The sequence below is a fragment of the Bos taurus genome, chromosome 17, assembly GCF_002263795.3.
Source record: "Bos taurus isolate L1 Dominette 01449 registration number 42190680 breed Hereford chromosome 17, ARS-UCD2.0, whole genome shotgun sequence".
Classification (NCBI taxonomy): domain Eukaryota; kingdom Metazoa; phylum Chordata; class Mammalia; order Artiodactyla; family Bovidae; genus Bos; species Bos taurus.
In genome coordinates this window covers 66,569,351-66,590,027 of record NC_037344.1, presented here as the reverse complement: position 1 = coordinate 66,590,027, position 20,677 = coordinate 66,569,351, and the positions used below count along the sequence as shown (strand labels likewise).

The window sequence follows — 20,677 nt, the reverse complement described above, 5'->3', positions numbered from 1 at the left end:
CCTGGGTCTCCTTCTCAGCATTGCTCCAAGTTAGCACTTCCTCCTTTCTCCCTGCTAAGTGTCTGCCAGAGTCTCCTCTTGTCCCACACTCATGAAAATGGCTAAAAATTAAAAGGAATGACAACCCTACCAGCAGTTGGTGAAAACATGGAGTCATCAGAGTCTCAGGCACTGCTGGTGGGCGTGTAAAAATGGATGCAGCCACTTTGAAAATGCTTTGGCAGTTTCTAGTAAGGCTAAAAGGACATTCACCCTATGACCAGATATTTCACGCCCGGGCGTTCTAGGGAGAAAGGAGGGCTTATGCCCGCCCCCTCCCCACTGCAAGGCACATAGACGAATGTGCGTGCCAGCATTATTCAGAACAGCCCAAACCAGAAACAACCCATATGGCCATGGACAGGAGAGTGGATGACTGGATTCTGGTTTATTTATATACTGGAGCATGGCACAGCAATTTAAAAAAAGAAAGAAAGAATGAACTACCATTACACATCGCAATATGGACCAATCTTCAAAATTTTGGATTTTGAGAAGTCTGAACACAAAAGAGTGCATCATGTATCATTTTTCTTAAAGGAAGTTCAAGAACAAGCAAAACTCATTGGTAGTCCAGGAATTCAGAAGAGTGGCTGTCCTTGAGGAGGGCTGTGGGACTGGAGGAGTTCCTGGGGGTGCTGGGAATGCTCTGTGTCTTGATTAGGGTGGAGTATGAAGCTGGGTAAAGCATTCATCAATGTTACACCCTATACTTAGTGTTCATGTGGCTTGTTGTATGTGAACTTGACCTTGACGTGAAAACATAAAGAAAATGCCACCCACACAATGGAATACTACTCAGCCATAAAAAGGGATGAAATAACGCCATGTGCAGCAAATGGAATACTACTCAGCCATAAAAAGGGGATGAAATAACGCCACGTGCAGCAATGGAATACTACTCAGCCATAAAAAAGGGATGAAATAACTCCATGTGCAGCAACAGGGATGGACTTTGGAGGGCGTTATGCTGAGTGAAGTAAGTCAGAGAGAGAAAGACAGATACTACATAATCTCCCTGATACGTGGGATTCTTTGAAAACACAACAAACTAGTAAATATAACCAAAAAAGATGCAGACTCATAGATACAGAGAATAAAACTACCAGTGGAATGGGGAGGGGCCATGTAGGGGGAGGGGCAACATAGGGGAAGGGAAGTGGGAGGAACTTGTGGGTGTAAGTGAGGTTCAAGGAGATGGGCTTCCCTGGCTCAGATGGTAAAGAATCTGCCTGCAATGCAGGAGACCTAGGTTCAATCCCTGGGTTTGGAAGATCCCCTGGAGAAAGGAATGGCCACCCACCCCAGTATTCTTGCCTGGAGAATTCCATGGACATAGGAGCCTGGCGGGCTATAATCCACAGGGTCGCAAAGAGTTGGACACAACTGAGCAACTAACCCTTCGACTTTTTCACTTTAGGCTCAAGGATGTCTTGTACAACACAGGGAAATACAGCCACTATTTTGCAATAATGGTAAATGGAAAGTAACCTTTTAAATTGTATTTAAAAATTTTAATATACATAGAGACAAAATAATGGTAATGGTAATTATTATTATTATTGCCACAATAGGCAAATGGCTTGTACCCAGGCCCAGAAACTCAGACATGTTTCCAATTCCATTGATTACAATTGCTGTCATTGTTGTTGAGTCCCTCAGTCGTGTCCAACTCTTTGTGACCCTATGGACTGCAGCCCGCCACGCTCCTCTGTCCACGGGGATTCTCCAAGCAAGAATACTGGAGTGGGTTGCCATTTCCTCATCCAGGGGATCTTCCGGACCCAGGAACTGAACCCATGTCTCCTGCACTGACAGGTGGATTTTTTACTGCTAAGCCACGTGGGAAGCTCGTTGATTAAAATGGGAACAGGCATCTGTGTCCCAGCCAGAGTCCTGATGGCTGGAAATCCACCTTCCTACCAGCCAGACTCAGATCCTGGACCCCCACCACCAAACATCACCAACCCTTGGAGGGCCAACCACCCCCGAGAACCTTTACAAAGACCTGCCCCAGAGAGAAAACCTATTTCCACTCAGTTCTTACACCAGGCGTCTTTCTGATGCTTTGGGGTTTTTTTAATCCCCCTACTTCATCTTAAACCAGTATGACTGTGGTTTAACTCAGCACTTACTCTGATAAACAACTAGTTAATTAACAGCCCCAAACCTGAATCCAAGCTAATAAGCAGAGGGTGCCTTGCTGGAAACCTTGGGGAAATCTTTCTGACCATGGAGCCATCAGAACGCTATTACAGCCAATGGGGGAAACTGGGAGAGATCCAAACTCCAGCTTGGGGACTCCGAAAAGGCCTTTATTTATGTTTTTCTTCTTTATTCGCATCTTCCCAGGAGGGGAGGAAAACACAGAACCCAGTTCTTCTGTTTCAGCTGCGTGGGTGTCAGCCCAACACACACAACCCTTGGAGGCAAACTGAAACCCGCTTATTTTCATTGAAGGGGAGGAACGGGACCAGAGGGACTCGAGCACTATTAGTTAAATAATGGTGCTTAAAAATGCATTGAATTTAGCTGCCTCCCTCCCCCCTAAAAAAAATCTGGAATTTTCCTATTGAGGATACTTTTTTCTTCTGGTCCATGAATATTAATGCTTCTCTCAGAGAGATCTACTTGGGAAAAAAAAAAAAACAAGAATAAATTAAATACCTACAGATTTTTCTAATTCCTCTTTTTGGTGACATGCCGTCATTACATCAAATTATACTGAGATGGGCCCGCTCCCCTTTTTTTTTTTCTTTTTGGGTGAAAATTATGGAATATAAAGTATATGTAAATGGAGCAAAGGAGGGGAAAAAAACCTGTGAAGGAAGAATAGGGGAAGGAGAGGCATTAGGTATTCCGCCGGCGTAGTAGTCAGCCAATTAATCAAGCAGTGGCGAGAAAAAGATGCAGAAAGGATGAGTTCGCCCTTCACGTTGATGGGGCCGGCGCAGGGCAACACCACGGCACCTGAGCTCACGGTTAGGCATGCAGAAAGGGATCATGGGAATATCTTCCTGTCTTTGTCTTTCTTGTGAAGGATGGAAAATGTCAAGCTGTTGTTTGGCTGGATTGAGGGGGGTGGGGGAGAGTCGAGGCGAATTCGCAGTCTGGCAAGGCAAGGTTTTTAACTCTTTGAGGTTACCTCTGCCCCCCTCTCCCTCCCCAGCCTCCAGCTCCACCTTCCTCTCCTTCTCCCAGCCCACCCGCCTCAGCACATCTGTAGGGAACTCTGTCTGCAAACAGCAAGTGGGAGCGAGCTGATTGATGGTGACATGCAGGCTGGGGCAGTGTGTGTGTGTGTGTGTGTGTGTGTATTCTGTGCACATGTGTCAGGAGAAGGGGAGCAGGAGGCAGTTTTCCTCTCCCCCATAGTGTTCTTTGTTTACCCTGGAAATGAGCATGCATGACCCCTTCGTTCTCTAGCCCTGCCCCGTCCCCTTGGAAGTGAGCATTGTCTCCAAATCCGAGAGTGACTGTAAAAGGATAATGGGAGGAAGAAGGATCTGAGGCTTCGAGGCTCCCTCTCTATGGCCCTCAATGGAATGAGCCCACCCAGGAGGCTGGCCGATGGGGTTCCCTGGAGCCGTCAGAATTCCAGTGCGACTCTGAAGAGTGCACCAGCTCTGGGAGAGCCCCAGTCCAGGGCTTATCACCTGCGCCAATAACACAGAGGATGCTAACAATAATAGTAATAACCCGTCAACTTCCATCAGCATCTTCTTGCCCTGACTCCTTTAAATTCTTCCCAAGTCATTACGCTATTCTTAAAATCTGGCAAATCCACGATTCCAAGGAAAGGCGTGTCATCAAATCACTCATTGAGAAAATGACTGCTTGATTCTCCTCACCTGCCCTGGGAAAGGGCGTTGAGTGGCCTACATGGCAGATGAGATGCTGAGAGAGGAGATGGGAGGCACTTGGTCTAGACTGCTATGTGGCCACAGAAGGGGTTCACGCCCACATCTCTGATTCTCACTCCAAAGACTGCCGTAATTCTGGCCAGAGATAAATAGTCAAAATGCCCCACACCCTGCTCCACCAGCCTCATCAGGACCAGCCCATGACCACTGCCAGCTCATCATGCGAGCCTGGTATGAGCCTCAGTTACGGGAGGCAATCCCTACTCAAAGCGTGGTCCGTGGACCAGCTGCATCCTACCTGTGGGCTTGCTTGGAAAGCAGAATCTCTGGCCCCAGCCCTACCTAGTTGCAACTTGCATCCCAACATCTTAGGTGATATGTGAGCACACTGAAGTTTGAAATACACTGTTCCACAAACAAACTTTCTCCCCACATTTGCAATCTTAAATTGGGATGAGTCTGACAGTCAAAGGCCGCGTCTACTCCGTGAAATATGCTAACAGGTGGCACTGGCTTGGACGGGCGCTATGCTGGTGCTCCATATGCATTATTTCAGCATCCTCAGCACCTGTGAGGGGGTACTGTTGACAGCTCACATTACAGGTGGGGTCATGGAGGTGCAGAGGAGGTGAGAGGCTTGCCTGAGGACACACTGCCATATGTGGCATCCCCAGAATTCAAGGCAAAGCACCAGAATCCACAGGGTCAGCCCCTGAGGCAGTGCTTCTCACACTGGAGCACACAACACAATCACCCAGCCAACCTGTTGAAACATAGATTTCTGGGTCCCACCCCCAAAGTTTCTGAGAGTCAGCCCAAGAATCTGCATTTCTAACAAGTTCCCAGATAGCGATGCTGGTGTTGCAAATCAGGGGACCATGCCTTGAGAACCGCTGCTCACAGCAGGGTCATCACTTCTGTTGAGAAGCCAACTGGTTTAATTATGAGCTTCAACCAAATACGACCAGGAGGTGAATCAGTGCCCCTTCCCTAAAAAGATTTTTTTTTTTAAAGGGCGGTGGTGAACAGGAAATCTCAAACAAGTAAAATACAGACAAACAAAGTGCATGGCACCCCAGAGAAAGTCCAGTTGCCTCCCAATGATCCCTTATTTGGTAGCAGACGCTCCTCATGGTCATGGCTAATTGCGGGTACATTGCAGCATCATTGCTGTGATAATCCTTTCCCTTATTTAACCTGGACGATACATGGTGTTATAATGAGTTTCCTTCCTCTGTTCATTAAACAGACATTTACAAGGCTCATTCTGTCCTGGCGGGCTCTGTGCAGGTCACTGGAGACCGAGACAGATGGGACACGGGCCCTGTCCTCTGACAACTCCCTGTGGCTGGGCTCACCCCTCCATCCCAGGGGAAGGTGCACACATTCTAAGGAAGTGGGGAGGGGGTGGGTCTTGAAAGGGAGTCACTGCTGAATGCTGCTTTCTTATGGTCATAGGCAGTCTGGAAAAATTATGTTTATTAATGGACTAAAACAGTAATAATTGTAAAATTCAAAATTGAGATTAAAACCCGAAAGTCTCTCTCCCCAAGGGTAATCACTTAATAAAAAATTTGATGGGGGGGTAGCAAACAATTCTTTCAGATATCAATTTTTGTCTCTGTCTTTCTCTCTCCCTCCCTCCCGGCTTCCTTCTCTCGCTCACTCCACCTCTCCCCGTCTCCCTCTCTCCCTCCACAATACGATTTATAACTAGACACAGACCTCCACATCTGAGAGCACTGGTGGGAAAAGGCTCAGAAGTCCACCAGCCACTTTTGGCCCGCAAGGTGTCAGGGCAGAGGGGAAGATGCGTGCTGAGCCCCAGGGGTATAAAAGGACTCGGGGAGCATCGGTACTGAAGCCGTGGTCTGAGGCTGGAGGTGGGAGGGTCGGCAGCAGGTGAGGCTGGGCTCAGGAGCTCTGTAAGCGCAGTTTGGGCATTTGTTTGCTTCTGCTCCTCAGGTTCTCACGGGCTAGATTCTCGAGAATGCACTTGGTAACCAAGGCAGCTGCCTACTTAGGGTGTGTTATCATCCCGGGAGCAGTTCTCCCCCATTAAAACAGCAGTGTCCCTGGAACTTCCCTGGTGGTCCAGTGGTTAAGACTCCAAGCTTCCAATGCAAGAGCTGCAGGTTCGATCCCTGGTCAGGAAACTAAGATCCTACATGCTGTCTGGTGTGGCCAAATATATATATATTTAATTTTTTTTTTTAATGAAAAGAAAAGCAGCAATGCCCCCATCAGAGGATAACAGTGCCCACCTTGAAGGTGTGGCCGGAGCCCTTGGGTGTGTGTGGAAGGGACCAGATCTTGAACAGGAGGGGGTCCTAATGTCAGGGGGGTGCCTATACTAAAGGGGGGGGGGTTGTCCCCTCTATTCCCACCCACAATCACACTTGTCCTCATTTTTTTTTTCAAGAACAGAAATAACCGGTCCTGGAACTGCTGAGCCTTGGAAAAATGTCTCCCACCTCTTCTTGGTATTTTGTGAGGGATTTTATAGAAGATGTATGGATGTGACATGACATTCACAATCAATTCTTAAGTGGAAAAATTATTAAGTGAAGAAAGAAAGTTACGGGGCAATATGTATGGTATGGTGCTATATTTTAAAGATATATATACCATTTAAACATATATTTATATGTATAAGTATACACTTTATGGGGAAACGATCCTGGAGGCACATACAGCAAAATGCTAATGGTCGATTTCTCTGGGAAATAGGAAAAAAATAATATTTCTAAATTTTCTTCCCCCAATTCTGTGACCTTCAGTCACTGTAGCAAGAATGGCATGATGGTTTACTTGCCTCTGTGTATTCAGCATCCAGCATAACTCCAACACAGAGTAGGTGCACAGTGAAAACTCATTGACTGGATGGAGAGGAATTTTGCTACACATTTTCTATAATGTACAACGACCTTATTCTTATAGAGAGCAAATGTTAACTGCTTCATTGTTAAGTATTGGGCCAAAAAGTTCATTCGGGGTGTTATGCAAAAATCCAAACAAACTTGCTGGCCAACACAGTACTTTTTCAAACGGGCAGATGACTGGTCTAACGTGTTGCCTTTGGTGTGGTCTCTGACTCTTTGCAACCCCATGGGCTGTAGCCCGCCAGGCTCCTCTGTCCATGGGATTCTCCAGGCCAGAATACTGGAGAGGACTGCTGTGTCCCCCTCCAGGGGATTTCCCCGACCCAGGGACGAACCTGTGTCTCTTACATCTCCTGCACTGGCAGGCAGGTTCTTTACCACTAGCGCCAGCTGGGAAGCATGACTGGCCTAAATGGAGTGCTATTACGAGGGTCTGGAGAGAAGAAGGAGGAGGGTTGCTCAGGCAACAGGATGGAGACTGGGGAGAGAAGAATGATGCTATGGGGTGGGCAGGGATGTGATGGTCAGAAGAGGCTTCTGGGGGCAGATGGTGGCCAAGCTGGGAGAGCTCTGAGGAGCCAGCAAGAGTGAATCAGAGAGGGACTCAGGAAGAAAGTGGCACACACAAAGGTCCTGAGGCACTGATGAGAATTACCAGGAGAGTCCACCAATTTTCAAAGGGGGTCAGTCTTGCCCCTACGAGACATTTAGTAATGTTTGGGGATATTTCTGCTTATCACAAGTATTGGGGGAGATGCTGCTGGCATCTGATGATAGAAGCCAAGGATGCCACCAAACCTCCTACTGTGCACAAGACAGGCCCCACCATGAAAGAGTACTGAGCCCAAGTATCACCAGTACTGAGGCTGAGAAGCTGGGGCAACACCAGCAGCAGGAGCATCACCTGGGAGCTTATTAGAAACGCAGGTTCTCTGGCCCTGCCCAACCCTGCCCAGCCCTGCTGAATCAGAAATTGGGAGGTGGGCTATTAGAAAGCCCCCCCCCCAGGGTTCTAAGTCTCCCAGTGTGAGAACCACTTGCACAGCATTGGTTCTCAGCCCTGACTTTGTAATGCAATCACCCAGGAGCTCTTCACAGGGAGATCTGGACACACACACACACACACACACACACACTGAGGGAAGACAGCCACATGAAGGCAGAGCTGAGGGATGCAGCTACAAGCTGAGGAACACCAAGCACTGCTGGCGACCACCAGAAGCTGGGAAGAGGCAAGAAAGGATCTCCCTTGGAGCAAATTGGTGGGACCATCACCCTGACAATAGAAGCAATCCAAAGCCCAGACCGATGAGACAGGGGTGTCAGGCCTCAGCCACACTCTCCTCCAGGCCAGCTGCTGGTCCCTGAGGGCAGCTGTTGGCCAGGTGCTGGTGGAGGGAAGCCCAGGTGCCCACAGACTGCTGAGCCTGGCTGGGATTGGCAGGGCTCAGGGAGGGCAGAGGGGATGGTCAGGGTGGGATGGACAGAACTGGAGCCTGGTGGGAGAAACTGTCAGTGTCCCACAGGGCTAAGGAGCTTCAGGAAGCCACGTGACCCACCCTTAAACTGGGCCTGGCCCCAGAGCCACTCTGAGGGCTGCCTGCTGAGTGCCTTGGCCAAAAATAAAGGCTTCTCATTCTTTATCCCCAAGAGAAGGAACTTGGGGCAGATGTGCTGATGGTCACCCACCGTGGCCCCTCACCAGGGTCACTTCAGTGACCTCCTAATGAATCTCCCTGCTTCTGCCCTCAATCCCCTCTGATACATCCTCCAGGTAGCAGCCAGAGAGACATTTTTAAATGTAAGTCCAGTCTTTTCACTCCTCTGCTCGAGAGCCCACCATGGCTCCCATCAGACTTAGAGTAAAAGCCATGGTCCACATAACGTCTCAGAGGTTCTGTAGGATCTGGACCCATGTTAACCCGCTGACCTCATCTGCCTCTCCAGTTCACTCTGCCCCAGAAACACTGACTTTCCTGCCTTTATTTAAACAAGCACAGACCAACCTCAGAGCCTTTGCACATGCTGTTGCCTCTTCCTGAAATGCCCTTCCCACTGAGACTGGGAAATATTGCACCCATGCCTTCTTCAGGTCTTTGTTCAAATGGCATCTTCCTCCCAGAGTGCTCACCTTGCCACATGTAACCCTCTGCTCCATCGTTTCCAGTCCCCTCAACCTTGTTCTTTTTAAAAAAGGTCCATATAGTCCAAGGTATGGTTTTTCCAGTAGTCATGTACAGATGTGAGAGCTGGACCATAAAGAAAGCTGAGCACTGAAGAATTGATACTTTCCAACTGTGGTGCTGGAGAAGACTCTCGAGAGTCCCTTGGAGAGCAAGGAGATCAAATGAGGCAATCCTAAAGGAAATCAATCATGACTATTCATTGGAAGGACTGATGCTGAAGCTTCAATACTTTGGCCACCTAATGCAAGAACCAACTCACTGGAGAAGACCCTGATACTGGGAAAGACTGAGGGCAGGAGGAGAAGGGGGCGACAGAGGATGAGACAGATGGCATCACTGACTCAATGGACATGAGTTTGAACAAACTCCAGGAGACAGTGAAGGACAGGAAAGCCTGGTGTGCTGCAGTCCATGGGGTCGCAGAGTCAGACACGACTGAGCAACTGAACAATAAGAACAACATTTGGTGTTTCTTGCTCTTCCCTGGAATGAGAGCCCCCGCAGTCAGGGTTGTGGTCACCAGTGTGTCTTCAGCTCCCAGTCCTTGTACCACTTAATCCTTCCAGGCCCCCTCCCCACCCTGAGGTGGGCACTATTATGATCCCTAATGAGCAGACGAGGAAATGGAGGCACAGAGAGGGATAGGAGCTTGCCCAAGGCTACACAGCTGGTAAGTGGGAGGGGAGCCAAGAATCCTACCCAGGCTATCTGACTGCACTCACTCGGCCCATGGCTTTCCCCGAGGCGTGTGTGTGTGGCAACAAAGCACATGGCCCAACCCACTGCAAAGTTATTTGCAGTGATAAATAACACGTGTAACAGAAGTTTATACAAATCGTTAGTGGAGGATTTACGTGGCGAAGGTTGGAGGCAATGGCCTGTGACCAGTACCTGTAGCTGTTAGCAATCCACAAAATGACAGCACCGCTGCCCACTGCAGCCAGCAGTTCTTTGCCATAGGCACTGGCAGCTGGAGGCCAGCTCACTCTGGGGCTGTGGACACCATGGTCCCCAGAAGGACGCTCATGCACCCATCCAAGGGGGAGGAGGAGGCGGTAAGTCCCCTCACGGCAATGCAACCAAACGCAGAGGTGGTGGGTACAGAGGAAAAAACATATACCTTCCTTCCTTCCCTCCTTCCTTCTTCCTTCCTTCCTGATCAAACATTTACTGAGTACCTACTATGTGCTATACATTAAGCTAAGGGATGGGATCTAATATGAGCAAAGCATGCTGAGTTGTTGTCATCAGGAAACTTACACTTTAGTGGAGAAAACCAGCTTGATATCTAACCATGGAGGTAAGAGAACATTGTTGCATGTGTATATAAGGAACAGACCTGACCCAGACAAGGGGAGGCATGGAGGGGGCTTGGGAGAGACTTGCAGGAAGAAGAGATGGTTGATCTGAGGTGTGAGAGAGCAGGAGGCAAAAAAGCACCTGAAGTAGGCAATGTGAACAGCATATGCAAAGGTCCTGTGGCAGGATGAAGTTGCCAAGGGATGGATCGTCAACCTGAAGCTCAGAGACGGAGGGAGGAAAGTGTAGAGAGGTGGGGAAGGCGAATATCTTTCAGGTCCTTTAGCCCTAAAGCAGTGTAAAGGGCAGATATGTGTTATCTTCATCAGTTCTGCACTTTTAAAAACCCCTCTACCATGGAGTGGAGGACCTATAGGTCCTATAGGGTGACCAGCATGGACTCAAGGAAACCAATAAGGGGAGCCCTGTGGTTATCAGCGATGCTTTGGACATCCTTGGAGAGTTTGGTTCAAATTTCAGCTTTGACACCAGCTTAATGGTGTTGAGCAACCAACTTTCTCTCCCTGAGGCTCAGTGTCATCATCTGCAAAATGGGAATAGTACTAGTCACCATGCAAGGCTACTAAGAAGATGTTATAGGATGCTAAAGCTCAGCTCCCAGCAGAGGAGAGGAAATCAGAAGAAGTTCCCAGAATCTCAGTTCAGCTCTGCCCCTCTACTCTCTGATTTCCTCTTGAAAAAACCTAAATTCCAACTTTATTTTTTTCCTTTTTAAGGGAGCTGCCGGACACAACATCTCCTCAGAAGATGATCTGGCCTTGGTGGACACAGCCATTGGCAGACAAAATGCTCTGTAATGGTCAACGGTTGAGGTCTGACCACTCAGCTCGACATTCAAGACTTTCTGAAATCCAGCCCTGGCTTGCAACCCCATGGGCAAAAATAATGAAGCAGCAAGACAGGACCAGCAGGTGGGAACCTTGTTTTGGCTTTCACTTTGTCCTAAGAGCAATGAAAATCCAGTGAAGAGTTCTAAGTAGGAGAGTGCCAGACCCAAATTTCTGAACTTGTGACTACTCTATCCACAGAGCAGATAACAGATTGAAGGGAAGCAGGGCTGGAAAGAAGGAATGGGGATGGAGAGAAGTGGACAGATTCAAAACTAAATCTGTGGTTAGAATGAATGGTGTGGGAAATGGGCGGGGAGTATAGAGTGAGGACATTATGGACAGAGAGATACAGGGGAGATTTCCAGGATGGAGCCTGAGCAACTTGGACTCAAACTAGAGGACTGTCAAATTCATCATGGTATCCCTGACACCTGGGATGTGGGAGGTGCTCAATGTCTGTTCTTGGAATAAAATTAGAGTGAAACCCAGGGCTTCCCAGACAATTGTTTCTTTTTTGAAACTAATTTTTATTGGTGTGTATTTGTTTTACAATGTTGTGTTAGTTTCTGCTGTACAGCAAAGTGAATTATATATTTTATATAAATTATATATAATTTATATAATATATAATTATTATATATATTTATATATATAATTATTAAATTATATATGTATATATATAGGCTTCCCAGGTGGCGCTAGTGGTAAAGAACCTGCCTGCCAATCCAGGAGATGTAAGAGACATAGGTTCAATCCCTGGGTCAGGAAGATCCCTGAAGGAGGGCATGGCAACCCACTCTAGTGTTCTTGCCTAGAGAATCCCATGGACAGAGGAGCCTGGCAGACTAAAGTCCATAGGGTCCCAAAGAGTTCGACACAACTAAAGCGACTTAGCTTCATATACATATATGATTTAGCTATATATATATCTATGCTGCTGCTGCTGCTAAGTCACTTTAGTCGTGTCCAACTCTGTGCGACCCCATAGACGGCAGCCCACCAGGCTCCCCCATCCCTAGTATTCTCCAGGCAAGAACACTGGAGTGGGTTGCCATTTCCTTCTCCAATGCATGAAAGTGAAAGTGAAGTCGCTCAGTCGTGTCTGACTCTTAGCGACCCCATGGACTGCAGCCTACCAGGCTCCTCCGTCCATGGGATTTTCCAGGCAAGAGTACTGGAGTGGGGTGCCATTGCCTTCTCCATATATATCTATATGTATGTGTGTGTGTGTGTGTGTGTGTGTGTATATCCCCTCTTTTTTAATTTCCTTCCCATTTTGGTCACCATAGAGCACTGAGTAGAATCCCCTCAGCTATACATTGGTTCTCACTGGTTATCTATTTTATACATAGTATCAATGGTGTATGTATGTTGATCCTTTAAAAATCTACAAGCAATACATTCTGGAGAGGGTGTGGAGAACAAGGGACCCTCTTGCACTGTTGGTGGGAATATAAATTGACACAGTGTCTAGGGAGAACAGTATGGAGGTGCTTTAAGAAACTAAAATGGACAAGTGTTTCTTTCTTTTTTTTTTTTTTGATAACCCTGTATGTGAGACAGCAAGAGAGACACAAATGTATAGAACAGTCTTTTGGACTCTGTGGGAGAGGGCGAGGGTGGGATGATTTGGGAGAATGGCATTGAAACATGTATAATATCATATATGGACAAGTGTTTCTTAAGGGAGGTAGTGCCATCTCCAAGGGGAATTTGAGGAACATAGGGCAATGGAGTATTATTCTGGCCCACTGTTTCTCAACAGAGGGTTATTTTGCACCCCCAGGGGACACTAGGAAGTATCTGTAGATATTTTTGGTTGTCACAACTTGGAGGGAAAGAGGGTACTACTGGCATCCAATGGGTCAAGGCCAGAGATGCTGCTAATTAGCCTACAATACACAGATCAGCCTCCCCACCACAAATAACTAACCAACCCAAGACATCAATTGTTTCAAGGCTGAGAAACCCAGCCTAGAGATTGGAAGGACTTAAATCATCCATGCTGGATCTGCAATGCCCAGGACAGTCCCATGTCAAGAAGAATAATCCCAAGTCTTTGATTCTGGGATTGCAAATGCCCTTTTGGGCAATCATGCTGGTAAATCTTTTACTTAGTAATGATCTGAGTCTGGAATTTAAATCCATTTTAAATACAGCAAAATCTTCTTTCGAACAGCTTCACTTTGCATGGGGTTATCACTGGAATGAAGCTGAAGTATAAATTGGGGGAGGGCGGTGCTTGGCTTTATCCAAAACTCTATCAATTTGTTTTCCACTTTGGATAATTCAGGCATTGACCTCAAAGCTGCTCCTGGAATGTGAGTTGCTACATGCCTGCATCCATCGACATTTGCAGCAGACCACAGTGATGCCACCCATACATATGAATGTACTAATTTAGCCCTTATTTCAAGATGTCAAATACAGAGAAAGAATGTCGACAATATTCAACTGAATATTTGTCTGAAATTTCAACTTACTCATTGTAAGCAGGTACAAGCATCAGGCTGCCTCATTATGTCTCCTGGCAGAGAACGGTTTCCTGATAATTTACATATTGAAATAGATATTATTTTATTATAAATTGCTTTCATTTTATTCTTCCTTTATATTACAGTTAGGGCATTATATTGATTTTTTTTTGAAATTACGTGTGTATGAAGATGAAAGGCATGAATTTCATTTCAGGATGGTAAAATGGGTGTTATAAAATAGACATAATGGAAAGAGAGTGTTGGGTCTGTTGGAGTAGAGATCCACAGTCCTAAACTAGTTCCCATGTTGAGGGGGAAACATTAAGGGACAGAAGACAGAGACTCTAGATATACTACAATTAACGAAACAATCCCACTCGGTAAAGAACTACCTTGAGTCTCACAAGAATTTTACATGTTCTGCAGAGTATTCATGAAGTCAAACCTCTGTTTATAATAATCTGAGTTCAGCTACTTAATGAGTCAGTTTTTGCTGTGTAAAAAACAATCCCCAAAATCTCATTGACCAACCACAAGCATTTACTTTCCTTACTCACAGATCTATGGATTAGCTCAACTTGACTGTTGGCTGCTCTATCTGTCTCTCTTCCTCCACAGGCCAGCATCTACCAAGACCAGGCCATTCTTCAGCAAACAGCAGGAACGCAAGGGGCCAAGCCGCTCCTGTATCACCTGCTCACAGACCATTGGTCGAAATAAGTCACATGGCCAGGTCCACTAACAATTGGATGATGAAATAAGCCCCACCTCCAGAGGGAGGGACTGCAAAGTCACGTGACAGAGTATGGGTACATGAACGTTGGAAAAACCGGAAGTAACGTTTAACCCAGCTGTGTTTTGTGTCTAAACACAAGTTACTGTCACAGTTTTCTTTTCCATGCTCAATAAAAAGCTCGTTGGATAAATGCTTTCACTACAGAATGTAAAAATGGCACAAAAACTTTGAAAGAAGAAAGAAAAGGGTGGGTAAACTCACTTGTCCCAACACTCATGATTCCTGTATTGAAAACCTACTATGTGCCAGACACTACATGAGATATTTTTGTCCTCACAGTAACCTAGGATTGTCCTTAATTGATGGATGGTAAAATGGAAGTTCAGAGAGGTTAAGAGACTCACTTGATGTCACACAGCTCACTAGTGTTGGAGGCCACCTTCAGACTTACATGCATCTGACTCCAAAGCCTGCGTGCTTTCTATTTCATCAGGGCATCACTCTATGGGTTTGAAGCCCTCCCAGGAACCCTCAGCTACTGGCCCTGGGTTCTAACGTTGGCTTGAGTCATTTCTAGCTGCTGGAAGGCAAGTTGAGTAACAGGGACATGTGACATTTATTTAGTTACGTATCTCCGGTGGGAGGTTTCGGGGGCCATTAATGCAGTGTGTCTGCATGGCTAGTTGACATGCTACTTCTTGTTATTGCTGTCTCTATTCCATGGCCCTCACACTCAATTTCAATTCAAAGTTTGGCAGTCAAGGTGTCAGAGCTAAAAAATGGAATGGCCTCCCTCCGAAATGAAATAATTTTGTTGTTCAGTTCCGAGCGATTTTGTAATTTCATGCTTGTGTATGATAATTTTATGCTGTCCTGCCTCACGTAACTCAGTTCTGGCAGATCCTGACAGGTGATAAATACAATCTTTTCCGCCCCGCATGCGACAGGCCGGTGCGAGGGAGGGGGAGGGAAAAACGGCAATTTCACATCTGAGGCCAGGGCACAACTGGAGGCAGTGGCAGGCCCAATTCTTTCATAATTTCACGCCTGGATTCCAGCCGGCGCCACCTCTGCTGTGGCTGAAGGACCCACGGGTCAAGGGAGCCTTCTTGGAAATGGAATGGCATTGGGCAGGGCAGGGGTACTGACGGTCGAGGAGGGGATGAGGAGAAAGTTATGACTTCGGGCCCGCCCCAGGCTGGCGCATCGTGGGGTGGCGAGGCTCAATTTATGGTCCTGCTCCCTGCTTGTGTACTGTCCTCTGTGTACTCCTATGGGGTGAATTCCTCCTGCAGGAATTATTTTTACAAATCTGTTAAACATCTGAAAGATAGCCATTTCCAATTAAAAAAAAGGGGGGGGGGGAGGAGGAGGTTGTATCTTTAGAGACGGAGAAAGATAGAGAAAGAGGAAGAGAGGGAAGGAGGGAGAAACTGAGATAGAATAGGACATGACCGGGCTTCTCTGGTGGCTCAGTGCTTTAAAAAAAAAAAAAAAAAAAAAACAAAAAAAAAACGCTCCTGTCAATTCAGGAGCCACAGGAGACCTGGGTTCAATCCTTGGGTCTGGAAGATCCCCTGAAGAAGGAAATGGCGACCCAGTCCAGTATTCTTGCCTGGAGAATCCCATGGACACAGGAGCCTGAAGGGCTATAGCCCATGGGGTCAAAGAGAGTCGGGCACAACTTGGTAACTAAACAAACAACTGATGCTTCCTGAGACTCTTCCGTGGCCCATTCTGAAGCTCCATCAACTACCCGAAAGGCAGGAGGCATGATCTGTTTTAGCATGTGAGAAAACAGGCTCAGTGACGTGGAGCCCCTTTCCTTGTAGGTCATGAGAAAGCAAAAAACAACCTAGACACATGTGTATCTGACTCCAGAGTCGAGGCTCTTTTCTTCCCCCTCCCCCTCACTAAGCTTATTTTCTTGCGCTCAGAGCTTCCCAGGCAAGTAGAAGATCCAGAGTCACTATGTTCTCAGAAATCTACCTGGACCTCCCCCTCTTCCCATGCACCATTCCAGTTTGTGAAGACATTTCCACAGCTATGACTCCATCTGGACCTTGGGAACAGTAGCTTGCTTCCCAAGGATGACAGTGATCATTGTTCTAATGCTACCAGTGTGAAATGAAGGCTTGGAGACCGGAGTTAGGGAGACAGCACCGGGCACAATGGACCTGGTCCCCGCCTTCATGGAGTTTATAGTCTATAGGGGAAGACGGAAGGTAAAGAATAACCAAAAAACAGTTCTAAATTATGATAAATTCTATGAAAGATTTAGGAACTAGATGCTGCTACAGGAAATACACCTGAGGGGGTGTTTGGAGGAAGACTCTCTGCTGAGTGACGATCAAGTTGAGACTTGAAAGATGAGGCTGTAGTCAGGGGACATCCCTTCCCAAAGCAAAGAGCTTTTGAGGGGGTCCCAGGGTGGGACAGGGCTTGGTCTATTCAAGGAAGTAAAAGAAGTCTTGTGTAGCAGAGCACAGTGTGAGTAAGGGGAAGATGATGCTTAGAGGATCAGTGATGGGCAGACTTGGCCTTTAGGTCAAGGAAAGGAGCTGGAACCTCACCGTGGAAGCCACTAAAGCATTTCCACAGGGGAAGATGGGATTTGATTTAGGTTTTTTTTTTAAGAAGAGTATTCCACCACGCTGGTGGAAAAAAAGATTGGGAGGGACAGGGAAGCAGGACTGGAATAAGTGCAGGGACCAGATGGAATCTCACTGCTCTCCAGGGGTGAGAGGACAGTGGCCTGGGCCAAAGTAGAGTGCCAGAGGTAGCCAGATGTGGTCAGACGCCAAAGAGAGAAATGGATGTATCTTGAACCAAAACTGTAGGACCTAATGATGGGTTTATTAGAGGGACAAAGAGGGAATAATTGAGATGAAAGTCCTCTCCTTATGCTTTTGAGTTTCTTAGAAAACTTTAGTTTTTCCAGATACTGGAACTTTCATGAGGAAGTTTTTGCTCCAAGACACCTTGTGGGCGTGCTGCGTGCTCAGTTGTCTGAGTCATGTCCGACTCTTTGCAACCCTATGGACTGTAGGCCACCAGGCTCCTCTGTCCATGGACTCTCCAAGCAGGAATACTGGAGTGGGTTTCCATACCCTCCTCCAGGGGATCTTCATGACCCAGGTTTCGAACCCTCATCTCATGTGTCTTCTGCACTGCAGGTGGATTCTTTATCCCCTGTGCCTCCTGGGAAGCCTTCCAAGACACCTTACTCGTGTGTAAAGAGAGTATTACATGTGATGCGCAGCAATCACAAGGAGGGCTCTGGTAGGTCGTGGCCAAGTGCTGTGTGAACCTTAAGCCTGGACAGAGAGGCTTCCCTCTTGGTCAGAAGGGCAGCCACAAATTTGCCAGAGATGCTGGCAGGATCTATCTGAGGGATGAATTATTTGGAAGCTTCCCTTACAAATGAGCTTTCAGATGTCTGGGCATGTTGCCTACACACTGGCTTTATCCTTCCTTTTGGGACAATCACATATAAATTCTTCCTTGTCAGCTATCTTTTGGGACAGTCAGCTCCTGCAGGATTAGATTCCTGTGGGAATCCCCCAAGATCCATTTTATGATCATTAAGTAGGCTTGCCGCTCAGCCAGAGCTCTGGAAACCTGTAGGCACATGAGCCACGTGTGCCATGCCATCACAAGGACATGTGGACTCAGGCAATCTTGAGTGCCTGACCCAAGAGATCATGGAGAATATGAGGAAGCTGGGGTCCCAAGTGGCCCAGTGATTTGCCCAGAGTTACAAAACAATCATGGTTTCTGACACAGAAGACAAGGGGCCATCTGCCTTGGAAGCCATCAAGGAGACAGGTGTTCTAGAGAGCTCATAAATATGTATAAATAAAAATAATATCTTAGTCATCATGGTATCCCCAGGTCATAGGATAGAGGCTGGATGGAGAAGATTCCACCAGCATTTGTTGAGGGAAATGCTGGGATCTCCATTCTACTTTCAAGTAAGTGAATCTAAGCGTAAAGAGAACAGGAGGTGGAGCTTGGATTGAACCCATTTACTTGGCCCCAGACTCTGTGTCCATACATTACCCCTCACCTGAAAGCAGAGCTCACCAGTACACAAAGCACTCAGTGGTCATTTTGACTAATTTGAGAGAGGAGAGCACTACTGTCTGAGGATTATATAGAGCCCCACACCAATGACCATGATGGTACATAGCAGAGTCATGTAGCCAACCAGCCCTGCAGTCCAGACATGACTTCTTGGAAATGCAACTTTGCTGGGACCTCAGTTTCTATATCTGAAAATAAGAGGGGGGAAACGGTTGCCTTGCTCATAAATGTGCTGTGAATAAGAAAGAATATCATGGAGGAGAAAATTGATCTACCAACTAGACAGTGTTCTGTCCTCAGGTAGAATTTGACTATATTAAAAGTTCTTTAGAACTCAAAGCTTTTGCACTTGCTGTTCCCTGGGCTGTGTCCCACCCTGACACCTTCACCTAGCAAACTCTGACCCCCTCCTTCAGGACTCCAGCGAAGTAGGTCTTCCTCCAGGAAGCCTTCCTGAAACTTCCAGACTGAGTCAGATTCCCTGTTGTATACTGCGTGTCCGCCCTCCCAACTGACACACGTTTCTGATCACTCAGTCATCATCTAAGTGCCCACGACACCATGAGCTTGCGAGGCCAAGATCGCATCACAACATCACATCTCCATCCACCCCGCATATTCATTTTCCCATTGGTTCAGGAATAGTGTGTTGGGCAGACGCTCTTCTGGAATGAGAGATGCAGTGGTCACAGGGCAAAATGAGCCAACGTGTGAAGAGACAGACTGCACGCAGCAAACATCACGGTGCACTGGCAGGTCGCAATAAATGCCAGGACGGGAAAGTAAAGCCAGATGACATAAATCTGTGTTGACCAGGAAGGGATCACAATGATTTGCTCATTCAGCCAATGAATCTACTTTTCTGTGATCTCCTTCAAGGCAGGGACTGTGTTTGACCTGCTCGTTTCTGTGACCCCTGGTGCCTAGCACAGTGCCTGCTACAAGCAAGGTATTAAAGAATATTTGATAACTTAATGAATAACTGAATGAATGAAATCGATAAAGGAATAAATGAAAAGATGGATGGATGGGTGAATGGACAGGTGAGTGGGGAGGTGAATATGTGGATCGCTGGGTGAACTGATGGATGGATAATGGAGAGATGGTTCCAGACATGACTAGATGGTTTGATGACTATCTGTGGTACATTCAGATGGGCCAATGAAACAGAGAAAAGAAATAGGAACCTGATACTGGGCCACCAGAATCCTGGAGCTTAGAGATTGGTGTTGAAATAAACAAGAGTTGAATCTTCCCCGTAAGAGGAAAACCAGAGCAAGGTGGTCAAGGCACATTCACAAGTACATGGAGATAAAGGTTTACATTAAGTCATGGGTGCCGGTTTCAGAGCCATGTTCAAGCAGCTGTGTGTTCTCACAGTTGAAGGCTTGTCTCTCACAGAGGACTATCCATGCACAGCTGTCATCAATGCTCCATTTTTTCTCGGGGCCACCTTGCTGACATCAACCTGAGGAGTAGTGTGATGTTAAAAAAAAAAAAAGAGGCCAGCTTTGGTGTCAGATGGTCGGGTGACTCCCAGCTCTGCCATCTGCCAGCTGTGCAGACTGGGTGATTTTTTCTCTCTCTCTCTAAGCTTCGTTTCCCTGGGGCCAAACTATAAGTACTGATCGCAACCTAACAGGGGAACCGGGTGAGTGAGGGTTACTCGTGGTGTCAAGTGCTCCTCCGAGCCTAGGCATACAGGAAGTGCTCAATTGGTCACAGATACTCTACTGCCGTGGCACTGTTTATTTAACCTGTCCCCTCTTCTGTTTCCATTTGGGTCACTTCCAATTTTCCCTCTATTTTAAACGCCACAACAGAAACGTTTGCAGTTACTGTTTTGCGTACACCTGTGATTAATCCCCCAAGGGGAAAGCTCCAGAAGTGAAAGTTGCTGAGCCAAAGGAAATGAATGCTTTTATGGTCTTCAGTACACAGAGCCAAAGAGACGATGGGACGCCTTGTAAATATCATTCCACGAGCATCAGTGAATGTACAAGTTGCCAGATTTAGGAATCCTCTTCTTAAAACCCAAGACACAATTCCACCCCTTATTGTACAGATGGGAAAACTGAGAATTGGAGAGTGGTAAGAACTTACCCAGGATGCTCCATGCTCAGTCATGTCCGACTCTTTGTGATCTCGTGGACTTAGCCCGCCAGGCTCATCTGTCTGTGGGATTTTCCAGGCAAGAATACTGGAGTGGGTTGCCATGCCCTCCTCCAGGGGATCTTCCAGACCCAGAGGTTGAACCC

General features: G+C 47.0%; 1 long non-coding RNA gene across 1 annotated transcript in view; it reads right to left on the bottom strand.

The window, feature by feature from the left end:
* LOC132342643 (uncharacterized) overlaps positions 1–14,427 on the bottom strand; it is a 100,241-nt gene extending 85,814 nt beyond the window's left edge. Inside the window, exon 1 of the long non-coding RNA XR_009491109.1 lies at positions 14,155–14,427. This is a non-coding gene — a long non-coding RNA (uncharacterized lncRNA). The remainder of the gene's footprint in view (positions 1–14,154) is intronic.
* Positions 14,428–20,677: the final 6,250 nt, after the last annotated feature.